The 20,809-nt window shown below is 46.5% G+C and overlaps 1 protein-coding gene across 1 annotated transcript in view; it reads left to right on the forward strand.

Moving 5' to 3' along the window:
* The window catches only part of LOC126577532 (uncharacterized), a 269,650-nt gene that overhangs the window by 217,163 nt on the left and 31,678 nt on the right, over positions 1 to 20,809 (forward strand). The window lies entirely within an intron of this gene.

The raw sequence follows: 20,809 nt of genomic DNA on the forward strand, positions 1-20,809 counted from the left end.
TGCCAGTGTGAGTGCGTGTATGATGGCCATTAAAATGGATGAAATGAATGAATGGAGGTGCGGAAAGTTTTTCCTTTCCTTCTTAACTGCCAGGTAGCCCGGTTTTATAGCACCGAGGGAGGTTTTTGGAAATGTCGATGGCAATCAAGTGTTGAACGTTTTTTGAACATCTGGATAGATTTATTTGGTGGGTCCCGTAAAGGTGAATGGCTCTTGAACGTTCAGTCTGGGGTGTTTTTTAAACAAAATTTTCTGGATGTGCTAATTCAAAAGGATGTGCTTATTCCTATTGCCAACAAAAACTACCAAACAAAACCGTCAATGAAACAAACATACTATCAGTGGTTGAATTAACACGGGCAAATAGATTTTCTTTGTAATAGTTCGCATCGCCTAATCAGAATACTATTCTCTTAAGATTTATTTTTCGTTTTCATATCTATTCTCATCCTGTTCGCCTACATTTAGAATTTTGTGTATGAAAACCATCATCCAGAGATCTCAATGATGGACGTGCGATTTGTAAATAATTCATAACGTGACTGTACAATTTTATTAAGGAAAGCCGCATTTAACGCATGTAAACATAAATAATAAAAGGTATGGTTCTTATTATTTATCATCTACGAGTCGTTCCCGGCAAACTTCGTTCTGCCATTCGACTCTTGAGGCCTATATTTAAGATGCTGAATGTATAGTTTATAATGTAACATAATAATGGAAACGGTTTTTACTGTTCTGATGCTTCCAATGATATTGATGACCAACATCCGATAATTGCCATCACAATCGGGGAGTTTTGAAACGAAATTTTTGGCCAATGTTGACACACCTCATTCATCTTCCCTTTTTCAACACACGACATTTCATTGTAGGGGTCATTGCGTAGGATTCACCTTTGTAACACATATACGACCCTGAACCTGATTTCATTGCTGCCTTCGTCTTTCGCTATCATTAATCCTTTCTCGTTGTTCTTGAGATTGGTTTCGATTTTCAGACATAAGCAATTGAGCTGAAAACATGCTCCCGATGCTCAGAGGGCTGGTTTCTACGGATTAGTGCCAGCCCTTTTGAATTTCGACTGAGCACCTCTTACTTGATCTTCTGATTGAAGGCATTTTTCTGTATAGGAAATGACTCAACTAAAATCAGATAGTTTTCTATTTACCACAAATAGTTCTTGATTCAAACCACAATAATTACCAAACTTAAATCACTAGACGAATCATCGTTGGTTTGCTCAAACAAAGCGTTCTTTTATATTAGAGCATCAATATCGAATTCAACGTAATGAGTATTGGAGCTGAAAGGTGCTCCAATCCAATGTCAACAATATCGAGTCAAGTGGGCTGTAAAGTGGAAATCCGGTGCAAAATTGAGTTCCAATTTGCCATTAAAAGACAGAACTTACTCAAAATTTTTAAACGTATTAACATAACGCAAAACAAGACGAATTTATCGCGCCAAGAATGAGTGAAATCGGCTCATTCGTTGGGAACAACCCTGACGGTGGAGTTGCAATTGTAAACTGAGTTCGCGCGCCGATCGCGGAGGCCTTGAAAACAAAAATCGACGTGTTTCTGCGAAAATTCTGTGCCAACAAGTGAAAAACTTGCGTATTTTTTTGGGAAAAACTAGGGCAGAAAACCATGAAGAATGTCGTCCGAATTGAACATGGATCAAACCACTAGCCACGAGATAAATTACATGGATTTGCTCCCCACGGAGGTTAGTAAAGGGAGGTGTTTTGTGCTTCCAGCTCTTCGGTTTCACATCTTGTTCCCCTCCCTTTACAGATCCTTTGCATGGTGTTCGATCAACTTGACCTGGAGGACGTGAAAAGTGCATCTCTCGTTTGCAAACGATGGAACAATATCATCTTTCTAAGCGTATACGCTGCAAGATTTGTTTGCAAGATAGATGAGTGGCGTTTAGCACACAGGCAGGCAATCGGGCGTGCACTAGATGTTAAGACATACTCCAGGCGGTGCTATCGAAATCTCAGTTGCACGATAGGCAAAGTAACCGTTCCTCAATTTGAATTGTTGTGGAAATCTCCTTTGATGCAGTTGCATTTGATGAACCACCTTCAGTCGCTAGAGCTTTCCTTTATCGATGTTAAATCCTTTTCGGCTGTACTTCCGTCGATATCAAAAACACTACCAAAGATGCCGACCCTAGTTTCGCTGAAGCTTCACACTAATACTTGGTGGCCAAGGAAACTAAAAAATAGATTACCAATCCTACGAAGCAGTTCTGTGAAACAGTTTGTAATGAAATTCGTATAATATGTCGGGATAAATATGCCACTGCTGCAAACATTTAGAGGTCCATTGTCTCTAATTTGTCATTCAGCTAAAATCGCTCTTCGACGTGCGTTCGGTAACCTAAAGCATATTACACTAATGGAAGAGAACGAGGTGACATATCATAGCAACGTAACCAAAGAGAAATTATCAATTTTTCGCCGATTGACGGAAGTGGAAACATTGAAAGTACTAGGTCGTCGTGCAAGAGACGAACTCATCGCAATATTTAAGACATTCATCACACCGACGGAATTAACCTTTTCCACCACACCGATGAATTTCAATATTTGCGTTTTAGATCGTCTCGCAAAGTTTATCAACCTTCGCCGGCTCAATATCAAATTCATTCGTAGTGCAGGCCGTTACCCTTTCCCAGAACAGCCTATTCAGCTGAACTTTTCGCCGCTTACCAAGCTAGAGAGACTTGAAGTGCGAGGAGACTCAGAAATCGGTTCTCTGATACCACCCAGGACGGTCACATCATTTGAATTATCGCAGTTACACTTGACTAAACTTACAGTTACCAACAGGATGCAGTTGAGGGAACTAACGCTAATTAGCGCTATATACCATGATGTTGTATATGCCTCAATCCTTAAGATTTTGCCAAAAATGACTAATCTGGAGATACTCGTGTTGAGGAATATAATTGTTAAGCAATCGGATTTGTTTGGCCTGGACGCTCCAAAGGACAGTCTGCGCGAGCTGAAATTTTATAGTTGTCGTTTAGATATTGAAGAATTTCTCGGGCTCGAGGAAAAGTTTCCAAATCTGCTAAACGTTGAATTTAATGCAAAATGCTGAGGGATGTCGGGGCCACGGACGGGGTTATGAATAATCGTAGAATAATGTAGAGCATCTGCTTAATATATGATATGGGATAAGCGTTTAACATAGGACATAGGAACGCGCAGAATGCGATAATGGATTTGTCGTGGAATTACTGTTGCTTCGTCGGGAAAGAAATGCAACCCATGAAGTAAATAAACTGATCAGAATTAAATCAATGACCACTTTACTGCACCAGCCTTAGCTCAAGCGTTCAACATCGGAGATCATTTAACCCAAAAGTACCCGCCCAGTTAATTCGATGTATAGACTATTTCATTCGTCACATATTTAACATTCCAATCAGGGCCTCATTCTCATACTTCTATTACATTTCTTACTATCTTTTGATACTTTTTGGTTAACAGTTTTTAAAAAGTTCAATTATTGAAGTTCATGTGAGTCCAAATAATGGCGAAGAAATAGATCCCTCACAGCAGTTGGCAAATGCTGCTCGCAGTGCAATCTGCTTCTGCACGATAAGAAGTTCCCGAAAGAAATGCTATAAAAGCCTCAAAACTCGAAAGGAAAAGAAATAAAACCGTCGAAAAACCGAAAAGCACCAGCAAAGTTAGAATGTGAACCACTAACCTTAATCGAGTTCCAGGTTCCAAGAGGGGAATAAAACCCGGAGCACAAGATGTGCCATTCGGCAGATCACCGGCCAAAACGCATAGGCACCTTCACCAACCACCCACGGGGCTCGGGGATGATTATCGGGCGGTGCAATAATCATACCATGCCCCTGCGTCCCAATCGAGTGATTTGGCAAAAAGCATTAACAGCGAACCGCTTTTTGATATGCACTTGCGATGGCCAGCTGTTCTTTCCGCAAGGAGCTGCTCACACCAGGAAAGAGTGCACCACCGTTGGTCGTTAACATCGATCGTCGCTTTTCGAATTCGCAAAACTAAAACCTCTTATCCTTTGGCGGAGTTATCCGCGCTCTCTACTCTCTCTCTCTCTCTCTCTCTGTTTCTCTTTCCAGTGGCATTCAGCTCCATTGACACTTTGCTGGCTTACGCTTTCGAGCCAACCGGGACGGGAATCGGGAATTGTGTGAAGTTGGACCGGAGTTCACTCCGGTAAAAGTTTTAACGACCGCACGACGAAGACGACGATGGTGCCGGTGGCCAAGAACGTTGGCACAAAAGAGAGGTTGTCGCGCCGGATCTCCGCGGGGATGTCCGGTTCGGAAATGACCACCCGAAAAATTTGTTGTCCGGGTTTGCGGAGAGTGTCCCGTTGTTTGATTTTTGTGCCAGCATTCCCTATCAGCCCGCAGCCGGAACTGGTCCAAGGTCCAAGCACCGGAAATCCGGCTGCGGAAGATCACGTAGCACCGAGGCACACTGCTTTGCAACCGGACCATTACACGCCCTGGGGGCGGGGCGTGTAAGAGGCGTGGAGCAGTATAAACTTTGCTTTCCGGTACCGGGATCTGCTGGAAGCGCACTAGGCAATCTCGGCCACCAACCCAAAAGACGTGCGAAGACGAAGTAGTTTGGACGAATGGAGAGTAGAAGAAGCCCAAAAAGGGCAAAAAAGGGAAACTTATGATTGAATATGAGAGAGAGACACATACAGTAACTTTGGCGTAAAGTGTATTATGAGTGTCGCACTTTGGTTCCCTGGTTTCGAGCCTCCCTTTACAAAGCTTCACACTCCACTCCGGACACACTGTGACCGCGGTCCTGTGAACCATGCAGCAGCCACGCTTTCGAGGCCTTTCGCAACATCGTAAAACTATAAACCTTTGGAGAGTGGGTTACAGGACGGAACATCAGCCCCCCTCGGTTCCGTGCATCGACTTTGTCTCTCTCTCGATCGCAAAAGTTTGCTTTTCCGGAACCGGAGTCCGTGGACAGGGGTACTACCGATGCTACTCGATGCCTTTGTCCCACTCCTCCGTCCGGTGTTCGGCATTCCGCAGGTCGCGTACTCTCTGAGAAGCCTTCCCGCCCCGCCCGGGGGAGAAGGAAAGTTCTTTGGAAAGTGCATTATTTTTATGACCGCGAGATCCTTCGGCGTTTTTGGTCGAGCGCATGAGAACGCCCAAGGGCCCAAGCCAGAACGAACAACAAAGTTTGCGATTTCGAAGGCAGTACAAAGAAGGAGAGAAAGAGTGCACTTTTCCGGTGGTGGAGCGGCGTGCTAGTGAAATGGAATTCATGTCACGGTGATCAAAATTTTATGCCACAAAACATAATGAACCGCAAGGGAACGATGGAAAGGATCTTTCTCTCTTTCACGATACGTTTCGATCGGCGCGAGGTTTGATGTTCGTGGGTTTTCGTAGTAGGCGACGACGGAGATGAAGACCCCGCAAATCATCATCATTGTGGTCGTCGCTCGGAGCCATTTTCCGGCGCCATTAATCGTGTCTTGAAGCAGTTCGCGTTGGCCAACGGCAGCAGCAGCAGCATCCCTTTTCATCGCCACATCGCCAGATCATCGCTAAGCCCACGTGCCGCCCTGTCGGGCCATGCGGGAAAGACTCGGACTCGCGGTCCGGTAATCCATCATGTGTGGTTCGGTTGCATGGTTGTGTCCAGTATGTGTGCGCTGGGGCATAACTTTTTTAGCGTGTTTGGCTCCGCGAGTTCCGCCATTGCCTTTTTTTTATGGCTCCCACGTGTGCGGGGCCGGAAGCAGGGAACGAAACACCTTTCGGTTAGTCGTTTGGTCAAGATAGGAGGAAGGGTAGGGGGGGAGATCCGGTAGCAAGAGGACAAATGGGCACAAGAAGTGCCAAGTCATAATCCTGACCGCAGTGCTCATCATTTCCTCCGTGCTTGCGTGTGCATGTGTGTGGTTTTCCTTTTGCCGAGCATTAAGGAGCCGGTATCAGAGACGAAACAGACGAAGGAGAGGGATTCCCTAAGCAGTTTCACTCTCCCTCTCCCTCTCTCCCACATCGGTTTTGTGCCGGTTCCGGCCGGTAATTAATCTCGCATGACTGTTTCGGGTGGTTGCGCTGTAAGCTGTAGCGCAGATTGAGTGAGAAGTTGGTGAAAGGCTAAAGGCCGAGATTCCGGCAGGGACGGGGGTTCCGGGGCTTTTTTCCGTCCAAATGAACAAACCGGTTGGCAGTTGGCTTTTTGGGAGTTGATGATGAGTGGAAACCTCTCTCTCTTGCTCTCTATCTCTTTTTCTCTTCGGAGTATTAGTATTAATTAGTGCAGCTTGCTGAGGTGGAAATTGGTTGGCAAATTGCAGTGTTAGTGTTGCGATGAAACAAAGTTGCCTTTGAACAGGACGAGGGTTGCGATAGGAGTTTTGGGGTTACTCGGCTTTTCGGCGACTTAATTTTTACCTCGATCAGTTGAATAGTTGAAGCGTTTGCTTTGATTTCAAGTAGTTTCGGCAAAAGGTACCGAAAGGTAGTAATGTTATTCTGGAAAATTTCACTCTCCAAGGATCAAAAGCGAGGGTTTTTTCTGGGCATTATTTAAACACCGGTTATTTGAAGCAGACAACGTTGAAGCGGCATTCCCCTTTACACTGGCTCTATTATTTTTTATTTACACTTTTATATGGAGCCGTGTGTTTGACATGCTTTTGATTTAATTATATTCGTTCTAAGGGCCATTTTACTTTCTTGTTCAAGTCCGTTCAGGCTCCTTATTATCTTTAGGATTCTATCCACATAATATGTTGGCGCATTACACTTCCCAGATTTATATAGATTCCCAGATTTATATAGAGACCACAAGGATATTCTAAGCACATTAAAGTCTGCGTACGTAGCAAACTTTCTCTATTTTAATGAACCTTAAACTCCTTTCACTGCATCTTCGTTTTTGAAGGAAAAAAAACTACTATGTCCTATTTTAGTTACAGCATAGCGCACAAAGTTGCAAACCATTTTCTAAACATTAAAATCAAATTAATAATTCAACTAATTAGTAAACAAAACTGCGCCAAATGCGATCTTCTCTGGGCAGAAATATCGAGAAACTGTTCATAGTATAGACAATTTAACTGTCTGGTCCAGCACTTGCCAACAGCTTTTATGAAACTCGCCATTCTTTATGTTTACCATTATCCAATGTCTGGATGAAAGAGCACGCTCAAATGCTCTAAATGCCAGCCACCAATTCGGGTTCGCGGCTGCTGCCTGCTGCGTAAAGTTGCTATCGAACCGTCTAGCCTTACGAAAGATTGTCTTTCAGATTATTAACTAACGACTGATCGACGAGGACGAGGACAGAAGGAACCCAGCTGCTGTGCGCTTGCCGGGCAGTAGATTGTCGTCGCTCACGCTAACCGTTCACAGTTGCTGTTATTGTTGTTCTTCGCCTGTGTTGCACGTTATTAGCATGGTTAGGTATTTGCTGGCTGCACATAATCACCAGCTGCTGCTGCTGCTGCTACTACTTTCACCGATAAGATGGGTTCTCTGTTCGCGTTTTGCGGCTGAAAGTCGGACAACCAAAAGCCAATGAATAGTAATGCCAGATAATCTGTCCATGGCTGAACCCACTGCCCCTTTGGGAAATATGAAAAATTGAAACACAAGACGGTGACAGAATGAAGTGTTTTTTTCATTTCAGAAAACCATTTGTTTCGAATATCTCAACCTCGTATCGCGCTACTAATCTCGCTTGGAATGGTTCCAAAAGTGGAGTTAGTGGAGCAGGGGGGGTGGCGAGGAGGCCACAAGACGCAATGTCAAATGTATGTCACTAAGCCGCTAACCGACGTGGCGCAACTGCAGCGTCACTGTCGCCACACTACAGATCGTCAGCCTTCTCTCAGTTGCTGCTCTGCTTTTTTTTTTTGGTTCATTTCCGTTCTTTCCGCCCTCGTTAAGTAATCCATCAGATTCTCCCTCCCGCAATTCTGCATTCCCGACGATGACATGCACGAAGACGTGGCCACGGAATGAACCATCCCCTCCGAAGAATGATGACGTGGACGAGATTTTTAGCGGACAATGCAAGTAATTAGTTAACCGAGCCTCGTCGTCAGCGATGCGACCAACCACCGACCGGTCCCATTGTCTTTGCCTGCTAGGATGAGACCCACAAAAGCGGGATGGAGACGAGTTGGTTGTAAATCATTTCATCACAGCAACCACGGACGAAAAGGATGGTGATGGTGGTGATGGGATGCTGTTCTTCGTGAAGCCCTTGGCTGAAGGACTTGCTGCCATTGACTTTGCGGTTCTGCAAATCTTTTCCAAACATTCCGGCACCGAGCACCAGGGGGGAGGGAGGGAAGTTGTTTTCGTCGGTTTTTTGTTCGGCCTCACCCCCAACACTCCTTTTGCCCACTGCCCGTTAATGTTGGCCAACTTTTGCTTCAAAACAAAAAGAAAAACGGGCATCCAACACACCAGAGTTGTGTGTTTTCGCATTCGAAAGGAGGAAAGCGGACCCGCGTGACATATTCGCAAAATTAATATTCAGCAGCCGTAATTCTCCCCGTCAGCCCGAGCACAGGGCCGAGCACAGGGTCGTCGCCACCAGCACCATCACCAGGAGCAGCAGCAGCAGCAGCATTCCCATCCTGTGTCAGTTTGGTGTGCTTCTAATCTCGATCTTTATTTTATTTTTGTTTTGCTACATTACTACTGCTCACTGCTGTTGGTGCTGCTGGTGCTGGTGGTGGTGCGTTCTGTGACCTGGCACAGGGGACAGAGGAAGTCGCCGCAAAGTCGCTGCTCGATAGATCGCCACGACCGACTGTCAGTGCGTAAGTCGAGGGGTTGTTTGTCGATTTGGCTCACCAAGGGGATGGTAACGGTTTCCTCCGCACCCAATGCCCTTTGACCACACTGTGTGCCACTCGATGTTGTCCTCGTCGTCCTCGTGGTCGTCCTCGGTGTAGGCGCGCTGTTTGTCAGTGTCTGTGAGTCGCGATAAGCCCGCCAACGGTTCGGCTCCCCATCAGTCCAGGGTATGGAGGATGCTTCGAGGCATTTCTTTTGCATTTTTTATGAATTTAAATTGACTTGTGAAGAAAAGTTGTGAGGCGTGGCGAGGCGAGCTCGTGCCATGGCTTCGACCCGGCCCGGCATCTGTAGCTTTGTTTCCGGGTATCGAACACACTCTCGACGGTGAGGGGGGCAGGGGGGGGTGCTTAGTGGGAAGTGTGTTGTGGCAGAGGGAGGAGAGGGCTTAGCTTTAATAATGCTGAGGTTATTATTTGGCCCAAGATAATTCCAAATTATGAAGGCCGTGAAGGCTTGACATGGACATCCGATGGGGGAGGGTTTTTCGAGGTTCCGTGGTTCGATGGCAGCACCAGCAGGAGGAGGAGAAGCTCCAGGGCAGTCCAGGCCCGGACGTATTGGCCAACGACGTTCCAACGATGGACGATAGCAAATCGAGGCTTGGACGGGATTAAAGCTGCTGCTCGTGATGCTTTTCCACTTCATACCCACTCGACGTCACTCCTCCTCCTCCTCCTCCTCCTCCTCCTCCTCCTCCTGGTGGGTGTCTCGAAGCAACATTTTTCTAAGAGAATAATTAAATTGTATGAGCTTCATAAATATGGATCAATACCATCATGCGCCCAATGGCCGGTGACGTTCTTCTTCTTCTTTTTAAACTTTGGAATGGCCCTGTCCATGGTAAGCCCCTGTCCGGGATTTATTAGACACCGGATCCGGATCGGCATGGACCCCGGAATCGAAATTATGGCCCGATAATCGCATTTGCTGGAATGGATCCCTTCGAGAGCGAGCGAGAGAATGCTGAAAAACCTTGGGGGGCACTTTTAGCTTCGTTACGTTCGTTGGTTGGCGCGAAGAACTCTCGAGAAGCTTCAAACGAACGAAGCGAACCGATTACACCCTAATGCCGAGATTGAGCATTATGCTGCGTACGACAAACGAAGCTCCTCTTCCTTTTTTTTTTTGGTAATCATATCATGTGGTTTACAGGGAGAGAGAGAGGGAGAGGAAGGAACGGTTTACAATTCCAGCGTGCGTGACGTTGAGAATAGAATTCCCCCCCCCAGGAATCTGATTGTTGTTCAGCTAACGAACTCTATCAATTCAATTAGCCTGCACGATCCTTTCGGGAGCGCGTTAACACATTCATAACCTCCGGCTTCGGGGGACTGATTGGCGGACGATGGAAAACGCGCGGAAACGACCAACTACCAGGCGTCTCCATCGTAGCAGGCGTCTCCATCGGACGTCCATATGCATCACGCAACCATCACGGTCATTTCCCGGTTGCTGTTTGCACTTCAGCTTCCACCAAACAAAAAGCCAACGAGTCTTTTCGTCTGGAATGCTGGCACCCTCGTCGCTCATCGTAAAATCCTCCGTCCGTCCGTCCGTCCGTCCATCCCGCTGATTGGGCGTGGAAGGTGCAGTACTAGTGTCCAAAATTAAAAGGGGAGTGAGTTAGTTGCAAAAAAAAAAAATAAATCCAACCGGAACCACCACGACCAGCAACCAGCAGAGACGACAGTTTCTTGTTCGCTACCTCTCCCGGCGTAGTTTGTTTGTTTGACAATCGAAATAAACAACGTCGGACCGGAACACGGGACACTACACACGGGGAGACTTGTGGTGCTCTCTGCGCTCACCGTGGAACCATCGCGTGCAGCTTGCACGACCTGCAGCTGAAAATTGTCGAAAGAAAGACCAAGAACACACCGGAGAGGAAAAAGCAAAGGGGACTTGAAGGCGAAAAGCCAAGCGAACGGACGAACGGTCGGTCGGTGTTTGTCTTGGCAAGGTGGTAGCGTGTGTCTATGTGTGTGCTTGGCAGTCTGTTTGTGGACTCTGTCAGCCCCTCGGAAAACTATTGTAGGAGTTTTCTAATTACTATAATGAAGACAGTGGCAACGACGACGGCGAACCCCTTTCCATCGATGGTGGCGAGGGTGTACCCGGTGGAGGGGTGGCATTCGTTTGCTCGATGAACACACGCTCTCCACGCAGTAGTAGCAACAGTCAACATAAAATCGTGTGCATTTTTGTATAAATTTATGCTGCATGACTGCCGTGTTATATCAAAGCGCCTTCCAACTTCCCATAAAACGAAAGAGAACGAAGTAGGGGGTCTGCCCTAAGGCAAGGGAGGGCACGTGAGCTGACGAACAGCAAATAGAATGTTTTCGAAGCAAATTAAATCCCATTTTTCGCAAAACTTCCGGGGTGACATTCTAGGGGTTTGTGAACATACCTTGGTCTGCCACAGCACTCTGCTAGAACCCGGTTCCCGGTTGTGGATGCTCCTTTTTTTCCCCCGTGTTGTCCTTCAGGTTTAACTTAAATTAAAACTATGCACAAGCAAAGGTGCACGCTAGGTGCACGGATTGTCTGCGCGTTTTGCGTGTCCGAGTCCGTCCGTACTATTGCATTCCTTGTCCTTTTTTTTTACGGGACCAGTTGGAGCTAAGGTTAGCAAAGTATTTAATTTTGTTTCCTGCCTAGATGGCGAGGGGCTCCATGTTGCGCAAAATGGGGTCGGGAGGAAAAAGAATTCTACCCGGAATGTAGCAAAATCATTGCCAGGCATGCATGGCATCGTTGGCTTATTGCACATTTTAATTTGCGGGGAAAACAAGATTGTTTTTTCTTTGGCCCCATGTCTTCGACCCAAGCAATGAAAGCAAGAGCAATGCATTGCGTGATTAGTGAAGGCATTTAATTTTCAAATGGGACAACATGGACGTCAGCTTGCTGTTATCTGGGCTGTGACAATTAATAAGGCAAGGGAAATTGAAATTAAAAGCGGAAGAATTATGAACACTATTTCATTAAATCATATCTCTCGTCAGAGCAGCGATATCACAGGTTGGATGCTATTAATTTAATGACAACTTTGATGCAATCAGTGCAATTACTAAGTCACTTTTTCTGTAGCAAGCTATGACTATTCCATCTAGAATTTGACGTATGCTTTCAAATCGTAGTACCCCTTGACAATACTCTCAACTGATCCTCAACTCAGACCAAACCTTTGCACTTGACTGATTGAACTACTACTGAATTTTTACCTCGCTCAGATAACAGTAATATCAAAAGGAACACTTGTATGAGAATCGGTGGAGTTCTTTAATTCTTATTAACTTGCAATCTAATTTCAAACAATCAGGTCTAATATTTTTAATAACTTGCCACACTGGCACTCGATTTTATGATCATTTGTCAACCTTTTTGCCGACTTCGAATAATATTTCCACATCTAAACATATTTTTAAACGTCAAACTGTATTTTAATGTTGAGTTTATGGTAAATTTGATTTTGAAATCTAATACATTGTCCAAAGTTAAATGGAGTTGTTCTATTCAATCTGTAAGCTTACTTGTCCTCTTTCTACATTGAACATTCCTTTTTAATGTTTCGTTTGGAAATAACAAAATCATAAATGTATCGTGGTCAACTTGGTATTCCTTTTCGTCTTTTATCTATTCGTCACTATCTATTGTAAAGCACATTTTTGTTACTTTCTGTTTTTCCTTAACTTTTTTTAGTCAATCAACAACCTTGTATTTTCAAAAGGCCATTTAAATTATGCTTGAACGGCTTTGCGACGCAACAGAGCAGATTGACTGACAAATATCGTCTCAAACCAAAAATGAAGAAGTACTTCTAGTGAATCGGCAATAATCATCTTGAGCCACCAATCAGTTGCGTTCTGACCGAACCAAAGAAACAGAAAACAATCCCATGTTTTATTTTTATTTTGAACAACTTTCACGACCCTTCACAACCTGTCAAAGCAAAAACAAAAAATGCGGATGAAATATGAAAATTCAGCAGGCACATTTCCGTCTGCCTGAAAACCCCCCTAACCGGCCGTCACCGCCTTTAAGACCAGTGGCGCTCCAAGAATCGAGCCTGACAGCCCGGTGGTGGCGTTACAGACGGTCCGCCCGGCAGGCAAACAATAGCGCCACGTGGCAGCACGCCAACCTTTCAATGGAGAACCGGTAAATGTAGACCAGACCAGACCACATACTCGCCACGGTTACGGCCACGGGCGCGTGCTGGAGTACACCACCAACTCCTCGGCACTCGATGTAGCCAGTTGTAACTGACGAGCATGCATGAATGAATTATTTGCCTTCACCGAAGGAATCGCAGAAATGGCTGGGAAAGGGAACGAAAGGAGAGAGCTGGCAACGCAGTACACCATGAGTGGCAATCGTTCCCCGTGTCAGTCCGTCTCCTTCCCGACCGGTGGAGGCCCCGCTGTTGACGCATGAAAGAATAACACTTTTCCAATCGACTTAACACGTAAATATACAATATACCAGTCTGGTACCAGCACCAGCAGCAGCAGCAGCCGAACAATGTATCAACATAATGGATGAGGGAAAATCGCTTACGTTGCGTTGTGCGTCGCTCTTTCACCTCGTCAGCACTCGATTTCTTCATCGATAGCGAGCGCCACCACCACCTTTCTTGCTAATCGAGCGAAATGGAAGCAGCAGCAACGTAACACGAGGCCACGCACGAGACAGAAATGCTAAACATCTTGTTTGAAGTGTTCGAGGACGATGATGATGAATCGATAAGCGGCCCATGTTTAGCCAATATAATTCGCCCTTGAATGGTGGTGGCGGCATTTTCTTTTTGCAAGTCTAATATCAGACACGATCACAGGATCTTGCATCCTCCTCTGGCACGCACGAATCGACTGCAATTATCTCGCTTTATGCTGAAACAATTTAATTTAAAGTGAAACGCTCTCTCTCTCTCTCTCCAGCTCCATCTTCTTCTAGGGGATTAGATTGTGTCTTTCTTATCCTTCTTTATCCTGAACACGACTGAGCTGCTGCTGCAGCAACACTGCAGCACCAGTAGCCGTCTAGACATTGACCAATGAACCATGCGAACGGCAACCAGGGCTGGCAGCAGAAAACTACTAAGCTTGGCCGGTTGGCATGGTGGCCGAGCACTGGAAAGTAGTTACTACTTTAACGGTGTTCCATGCGAACGATCCGCCCGGGGCCCAGGACCAACCCAACCGTTTTCATGCTGCATCGAACACAAACAGAGAGCGAGAGAGAGGCGATGGCGAGAGGCGAATTTTATGGACATCCCATCCCACCTCATCTGCTACGCAGCATAAAGCATGCAACAGCACCGAGCAAAGCGAGCAAAGCGAGCGAGTATCCAGCGCACGACGAGCTGGAAAGCGAAAGCATGTTATCGATGAATTCCGTCGTCGTCGTCGTCGTCGTCTTCTTGGCCGGAAGGCAGACCTTTGCTGCAGTAGATACGGTACCCTCTCTCTCTCTCTCTCTCTCTCTCTCTGCCCATTTTATGCTCCTCGCTCCTCTTAGCTAATGGTGGCCACCAGTGCACCCAGCGGTTGCGGAGTGCCTGTGTAGCCGATTTATGGTGGAATTTTTTAATATTTGGAAACTAAAACTATTTTCACGAATGGCTACCTTCCTGGTCTTCTCTTCTAAATGCACTCTGGGAGCAGCTGCTCGATGTCTGCCGCTAGATCCGGGAAAGGATTTCCCCGGGAAGCGAACCAAAACAAATCCATTTGATCACGCTCAACGCGCCTTCCTGCACACGAGGGGCTGTCGGTTGGTTGGGATCAAGACGAAGCCAGTTGATAAATTGTGAGCACCAGCAACAGAGAGAGACCCGGATCAGGACCAGTACGAAGTAGAATGAAGACCGGAGACCGGGGCCCCGAAAAAGTCAGGAAGCGCTAACAGCGTGGGAACAAAGCTGTCCAAACGGACCTCTAGGGCAAGGATCCCTGGACACAAGAGAGCGAGAGAGAGCGGAAGAAGAAAAAGATGTAATGGATATTTTATTTCCCCCGATGTGTATGGGTTTGAATTTTAAACATTTTATCGGGAAGCGATCGTTCTGGGAGCCGGCGAGCGAGCCGGGAAGCGTAGTGGTCCGTCTGGGGACCACCCTGGTCTGAATCCGGTAAAAAATGGTTCAAATATTGATGGCATACTCTGCGCTGGAATACAAATTCAATCGTTACCACCGCACGTGTCCTTCGGTGGTTCGGCTCTCTTTCCTTCTGTGGTCGAACCACCACCGATTGACGATGGTTCGTGCCTGGGGTTACCCTCTAGGCACCGTCGAAGGGCCGAAAGCTTCTCACGAGAAGTTTTATTTTCGTGTTTTGGAACAATTATTTCGACGACGGTCGTGCCGGACGATGTTGCTCTGTGGTGGTGGTGGTGGCACCAGCACCACAGTACGGTGGTGCGAGATATGATTTTGCTGGAGGACCCAATAGGAAGAACAGTCCAAGGTAACGGCCATTATAGAGCCCAGCCCAGAGAGTGGTAGGTGAGGTGTCTGCAGGAGTAGAAGTTTTGAAAAAATGAGTTCTAGGCACATTAAAGGAGGAAAAAAAATCGTCGAAAAAAAGGGCAACAAAATGGAAACGAAACATGGTCGAAACATTTATATCGACGCACGGGAATAGCCACGGAAAGGACCGCACCGACCGTTCCGACCGCAATAGAAGAAAGGATAGCCGAAGGGAAACCGAAAAAGAGATAACGTCGAAAGGCTTTGGCCGGCACTTTATGTAAATTGTTAACATTTGATGTTTATTTATGTGTGGCTCTGTGTGTGCGGCTGTTGGGAAGGCAAATTGGATTTGGAAGTTCGAGACATTATAGTTTGGCGCGCAGGATAAAAGGATCGACAGTGGGAGGGAATTGGATGGTGGCCACAATCCTTCAAAACGATTTCCGACCATCCCACGCCATTGCTGTGGAACCGTTTTTTCGTTGTTGTTGTTGCGGTGGATGTTGATTTGTATTTTTGGGAATCATTCCTCCAAGTGGAAGTGGCCACTCTCGGTGGCCACGCGATCCACGCGATAGATATTTATTTGTTTCCGGTGCAGGAGGGCGGTTGGCAAATGGCACCAGAGGCCGGCCGCTGGCTTAATCGTTATTGGATCATAAATCTGTGTTCGCATCATCGCGATTATGTGCGGACCCCGGGGAACTCGAGTGGTCGATGGCCGGAACCACCACCGCCGGTTGGCACCGTTACACCTGCGCGTTTTTTTTTGTTTGGGCCGGGAAATCACCTGCCAGGAAGCTAACAAAAAAAGAAGAAGAAGCAGCGAGATATGCAAATGCTTTTTATCGCAAACCATAACCTCGGGAGTGATGTTGTTGCTGCGGTTGGCTTGGTTGGTTGTGGAATCGAGTGAAGTCCAGAGGATAGAGTGGTAGTTAACATTCGCACGCATTACGCGATCCGTTCCTGCGTGATGTGTGACGTGAAATTGCGTGTGTCGGTTACGTGATCGGTTGCGATCAGAATTAGGGACGTAGCCTGTAGTTTTAGGCCTTGGTTCCAGCGTGTGCGCGTTGCTTTACGAGAAGAATGTAGATAAGGTTTGGGTGTGCTCCCGGGGGGTCATCAATGTAAATTGCGTATGGCTCATGGAGTGGCGGTGATGGTAATTTGAAGCCATAACTTCATTAGGCAAGGTGCGGTGGTGCGGTGATTGAGATCGCGTACCGTACCGTACGGTACCGGTACAAGCGCCATCTGTTAACGCATCATAACGAATATTTATGTGATGTGTCCGTGGATAGCTAGCAGCAGGCATTTCAACTCTGCCCGACTTATCTAGACAGGTGTACAAGGTGTTCTGTTTTTTGTGGAAGAGATGTGTCTCTGTTTGATATCAGCAGTAATCCAAATACACATCAAATGTACTAAAGGTTCAGAAGTTTTGATAGCTTCGCGGTTCTATAAAAGTCTTCCTATAAGCATTATTTTGCTGTTGTAAACATTTTTTATTTTATTAGTCCTCTACTCCCGGTTCTATATCGCCAAAATAATTTAAAATACAGCGGGATATGTGATAAATTAGTTATTTAAGGATATTCTCTGCATAATGCGGTCTCAAATTACTAACTGCCTGACCAATGCTATTGTAAAAGGACAATTTTAGTCTCCTGAAGAAGCTGCTTCTTGGGATTTCAGATTGTTCTACAGATGGCAATTTAATCTAGGTTTAAGTAGGTTTGAACGGTTAGGTCGTCGTCTACATACCAATCCTCTCTTCAATGACGGTTGTTTGGTAGTTACGGCTCTAACACATGAATTATGGACAGACAATTTGCGTAAATGTAGAAGATATGGCAATTCTGATTGCTCAAATCAAGAGAAACACAACAAGCCTCTTATCTTGTACTAGGATTACTGAAACCTGAAAAACATTTTTTTCATTCATCAACCATTCAGCCTCAAAAACATTTTAATGTAAGTCAATGTCAATTAATCATAAGAAGTAGTTATCGACACCTATGAACCATAAGACGTTTAATGTTAGACTCCCATACCCATACCCAACAACCGGTCACGTGAAATGCCAACACACCATCTCAAATTGACGTCATATATCAACAATCCTACCGGGAGTAGAAGCCAAAGATGATATAAACGGCTATTCCTTTGTGACTGCAACGCTTCCAAAGTGTGCAATCAATTTCAACGAGTTAAACTTTCCAGAACGAACAAACTGTTAGCCAAACTACATTACAGCCCTCCCGTCTACTATCCGAAGGGCCATTTCATTACTGGCGATTCAATCGTCTTCCGGCATTCTACGCTCCATTACACGACCAAACACTCGAGCAGAACCCCTATAAATGTCCATTTATTTAGTTTCATTTTTCAAATCATTTAATTTTCCTAAAAGCTCCTCTTCTTTCTGTCATTGGCTTCCGTTTGATTTCTCAAGTCCTCCCCCACCCCCCTAAACAGACACACGTGCTTAACTGTATCACTCTTCTTGAGCGTCTCATAAATCTTTCTCCCCTAAATCGGTTCTTGAGCTTGAGCCAAGCCGAGATAGAGACGAGCTGGGTGGGTGGTCCCGGTCAAGTGATGTGGTGCGCGGGAGTCGTGGCGAGATCATAAATAATTTGATTGGTTGGCGTATGAGAGATGATTGCGTCCCGATTTGACATCGCACCGCACCATAAGCCACACAGCCAAGCACACACGTGCCGCCGCCGCCGTCGCCGCCGCCGTATGTGCTTGACAACTTCATCCCCTGGCCGTTTGCAAAGCCTGCTCGTCTCGTCAAAGTACAATTTGTTTTCCCAGCGACGCAGCAGTCTCTCGGAGGTCCCTTGGCCAGTTATGGATGCGACAGCACAGCAAAAGACAAAGGAGACCGAAGAGAGAAAAAACGAAGCAAAAAGATGATGACAATTTGTGGCGCAACCAGACAGGCAAGCAGCAAGGGGGTAGAAAATGAATCTTTTTGATGCCTTCCACAACCACCATCACCACCGAACACCAATCAAATCCCCAACAATCACAGCAGGCGGCGGGCGAAAATGGTGACGGCAAAACACTCCTCAAACGGCCAGCAACCACCGAAATAGGCCCCGTAAGACAGATAAAGTGTCATGAACGGTGCTACACTGGCAATGGAGTGGGGAGGGGGGCAGTGAAGAGAGGCAGCGAATTGAACAGTGACTGTGCGGCCACAGCAGCAGCCAGTTGTTGAGCGGCAACAAATTGGAAACAATTCCTTTTGCTCCACCGAACCACCAGGCCAGGGCGCACTCCACAGCGGGTGGTCTTTTGGCAAGTGGTCTTCTCTAATCCATCAACAAGCTCGAGAACGGAGAACGGAGTATGCGAGAAACGGAAAGGCTTCGGAGGCAGGGTGGCGGAGTGACAAACAAACACTCGTGGTTCGGGTGCAAAATGGAAGAACAATACTGTTGGCCAGCCTCCCCTCCGAGTGTGTTTGGTGGTTTTCTCGGTAATCCGAACAGCGAACTGACACACACCCGGTGAGAGGGGGCCTCAGCTTTCCGGGATTTTGAGACAATATTTGCAGGAAAAAGATTTTCGAAGAAGTGCGAAGGGGGGGCGCAAGGCAGGGCTGGGCTTTATCCCCCCCAAAAGGAAATCAAAGTTGACAGATGAAGAGGCGGAGAAAGGGAAAAAGGAGATGGTGCTGCGATCGAAAACATTATTTCTGGCGAATCGTCAAACGTCATCGCACAGCGTCAACGTCGAAGAAGGGGGCGCACAAGGTAGGCTGCGGCGACCGGTTGATGGTAGCAACAGCTACGGCGTCCGCGGCGAAGATCGACACTTTTCTGACAGGACGTGACGTGCGCTCCTCCTCCTGGTGCGGGTGGAGGTGGCCACGTCATGAAGATGTCCTTCACACGAGTAGCACCACGACGACGACGACGACGACTCACGAGGCGTGGAACAATATTTTTGCAAAGCATTTCTTCGCTTTTTCTGCCCCGTTTTTGGGCGGCACTTCCGGTGGAGAGGGTGGTTCGATCTCGATCCCCTCGATCTTCTCCGACTGGAACGCGCATCACATGATGCTTTCGTGGCATGGTTCTTCTTTGCGTTTGGGGGGGGCAGTGTCGAGATGAAATTTGGCGGAAGATGACAGGAATTATGCCGCACGACACCGCACATTCCCAGGCCGGCTCTTTGCATATTGCTTTTTGCCCGAGCGGCGAGGATTTGCAGTATGTGCCAGACGCCATTCTGCTGACATTCGGCATTCGGTCGTCGGCGGTGGGCATACGTGTGGCGCATATGAATGATTGTGACGCGCGCTCTGCGGCAATGCTGCAGCCGCCACACAGACCAGACACTCACGGGGATGTGCTGGATGTGATTTGCCCGTTCTATTTGTCACGAATGGAACGAACGCATTCCATATCGGTGCTCGAAGGGAGGGAGTTTGAGGGTTTTTGAAGACCGGAACGGAACGGAACCTGCATCTTTCACGCCGCAGCACCACGTCAAGATGGATCGTCTTGACTGGTTTGTGCGAGGATGTAGCGCGCGCGCGCGCGTACCAGGAGAGAGGGAGAGCTCTAATGCTTTTAGGCCAATGTGGTCTCTATGGATGATTGGATCGGTGATTTATAGTCTGGCAGTGCCACACCAACGGTTCTACGGTTTTCTTCGCCATCTTCCTGTCATTCTTTTTTTTTGTTTAAGTTCTCTGTTTGCGCGCGAAGGCCCGCGCGAAGGGTATTAACATGCGTCATACGTGTCCGCGTGTGCTTGGAATGCGTTCTTCATGCTGTCCTTGTTGGTGTCTCGCTAATCAGCGTTTTGCGGGGGAGAGATAGCAGTAAACAGCAGCTTTTGACAGTTCTCGGGCTTTTTTGGGTCAAGTAGGAGAGGAGGAGTCCGTCTGTTTGTTCCTTACGTAATCGCTTTGGGAGCTGCTGGGATTTAAAGGTTGTTGAGGATGTGTTTGGCCGCCCTAAGTGTAGGTACGTAACATTAATGTTTACAATTAATTTTCGAAATATTAATATTCTAATCGAATGGTCCAATTCGAATGTACGCTCGTTTGCATATTCTATTCAAGCGAAATGGCTTCCTTTGACGCGGCTTTTATCAATTAATTGTTAGCTTGTTGTCCGAAATGAATGAATATTATTTTATTCGTGAAATGCATTAAACAGTTGGACAATACCACATCCACGACATTTATTATTAATACTATTCTCTGAAGCGCTTTTTAATAAAGCTCCGTTTTTGTCTTAAAAACTTGAGGAAGAGTTTATCTGTTGGATCAGTTGTTATTAGTAACCTGTTCCGTTCTTCTGAATTTTTCGTTCAGCTATTGTCATGGGACGTATTTTCTGGTTCTGTCAATCTTTATTACGCTTTTGTAGAGAAATGCTACTAACTTAGCTTCGTCAGAGCTGTCTGTTGCCCATA

This window comes from Anopheles aquasalis, chromosome 3, assembly GCF_943734665.1.
Source record: "Anopheles aquasalis chromosome 3, idAnoAquaMG_Q_19, whole genome shotgun sequence".
NCBI lineage: Eukaryota > Metazoa > Arthropoda > Insecta > Diptera > Culicidae > Anopheles > Anopheles aquasalis.